The sequence below is a fragment of the Penaeus vannamei genome, chromosome 25 (assembly GCF_042767895.1).
Source record: "Penaeus vannamei isolate JL-2024 chromosome 25, ASM4276789v1, whole genome shotgun sequence".
NCBI lineage: Eukaryota > Metazoa > Arthropoda > Malacostraca > Decapoda > Penaeidae > Penaeus > Penaeus vannamei.
In genome coordinates, this window is record NC_091573.1 from 31159667 (window position 1) to 31162166 (window position 2500).

Sequence of the window (2500 nt, forward strand, 5' to 3'; positions counted from 1 at the left end):
TACTGTAATCTGCATTTCATCGACCTCTTCATGCGAGTAAATTCAGTCCAGGTATACATGCAAATATATTTTCATCTCAGTGGTATATCAAAAGCAAAACACAAAAATAATTTTAAAAAATCTAATATATATATATATACATATATATATATATATATATATATATATATATATATATATATATATATATATATATATATATAACGAACAACTGACTGAAACTTATTTCTAAAGTAAGGAAGTGGAATGAATCGGGAAAACGTGCACAAGATAGAGATAGAAGGATTGGCGACTCATAAACACAAAACTAAACACGTCAAAAGCCACGGGCGAAATCGACCTTGCTCACAAACGTCTATACACACTCACTGGTCCCACGGGTGTCCAAAGAAAAAATACGAGAGAAGAGAGCAAAGACCCTTATCACTCTCCACGATGATTTAGGAAAGAGAATCAACGCAAAACCACGGCGTACGATTTTATACCCGAGGTGTGCAGGCGCTTGGCCACAGGGTCGACTCCGAACGTATTTTATATAAACGGGTTGTCATGAATTTTATTCCAGTGCTGGGAGGATGAAGTGAGGGATCCATTCCTCAATCCTACTTACGTAAGTCACAATAAGAGCAAAATTAGGGACGATCAAAGAATAAGGACGAGGTGAGTCCGTGTCTGGGGGAAGGGGGTAAGAAAATTTGACAAGGGAAATATGAGGTGTTTTGGCAAATAACATGGTGGATGGTATATAGAAATCTTCAAATCATATATATCACAGAACGATGCTATATAAAATTAAAACATAACTATATCTGTTGTTTGTGTTTTGAGATTTGAGCAGCTTGCGAACAAAGTGGTGATTTAAGTTCTACATTTACAACCTAATTGGTCAGGGCAACGGGCGATGTACGGCAGGGCATCCAGGAGGACGACGAAGGAAGGCATCCAATGCTACTTCTCTCTAATCAGAGAGTTGCGGCAAGAAAGCAAGGTCAAAGGTATGACGTGTAAACTAGTGCAACTGACGTGTGCGGTGCTGTTGTAAACATTAACCTTCCTCTTGTATTCTAATATTACTAAATTGCGCTTATTCTACAGTATCTAATTTCTAAGGTGCATTAATTCTACGCAGATCACTTCTTTGACCTTACCTTACTCTTCGGACTCCCTACAAACAGCAGGCATCATAAAAAAGGAAGGGGAAAACGGTAAACTCGCGGCAAAATTCTGGCACGGGAAATGCGATACGACGTTGCGCGAACGAACGAGTGAATGAGCCCCAACATAAACGCACAAACTATCACAAAGATCGTATGAACATCATAAATCTTTCTAACCCTGGGTTCTGCCTCCGATCGACTTATTTGCCTTGCCAGGTGTTCCGCCCCGGACCCCTTCCCGATCGCCGTGTTTCATTACAAATGTAAAACTATAAATTGGGCTTACCTTCTGGTTGATGTGTGGGGGGGCTAGGAAGTGACGAAACTCTGACAAAGTTCTGCATCTGGGGCACGGTTATTGTATTTCACGGAATTAAGTGTTATCACCGAGATCGTAACAGTTTCAGGAAGAGATCGTTTTCCCCGGAATATTGGGAGCAAATCAGAAACACAAGTAGTACTGTAAACAAACCACGAGCAATGAGCACTGTGACAACAGAACTGCCAAATTTGCCGGTAGATGGCTGTGCATGCCCAGGTATGGGTGTATCAAGTGTTTCCAGTAATAATAATAAAGGTGGTTAATATATGATAAGAAAAAATATCACACATCTAAAGAATGGACAATAATGAATGCGTATTTCAGTATAATTTTATTTTATATATATCAAAATACAGAAATACATCAAGAGTGTACTGCATTTCCAAGAGATTGATATTAATTGGCAATAACGTCACGAGCTTCATGCGCCAAGAGCCCAAGACAGTTTCAGGGCTAGAATTCTACGGAAATTCGTTTGCTAAACGGAAGCAAAAGACGACCGACGGATGGTGACGTCACCACGGTTTTTTTTCCGTAGGCTGTATTTTTGTTATTTTTATGACTACATGTGTATTTATTCAAATGAAAAGTATTCAAAGCACTATTGAAATATTAACCCATTTTCAAACAAAATAACATGAAAATTACTGAAACCATCTTGGTATGAAATGATATGTGGCATACCGAACGTCATGGCGGCGGAAATTTCATCCGATGTCATTTCTACTGGGTCGTCCAGCTGGGCATCACCAAAGGCAGAGACAGTCCCATAGAGTGACTTTAAACCTTCAGCCCTGCAACACAGTTACTATGAACAGTCGTATACTTTTTATATAAATCAAGTTTACAGGTTTCATGTCGCATTTTCTAAAGTTATACATCTAATACATTTTCTGTAAAGAGGGGCGGGTGCATTTTATGCTATTGAATGTTTTTACATTATTGGCTTAATAATGTAGTTATTGTATATTGCTTTATGCAGTGAAATGAACGAGAAAGTAACGCAGGAAATCCTATAATC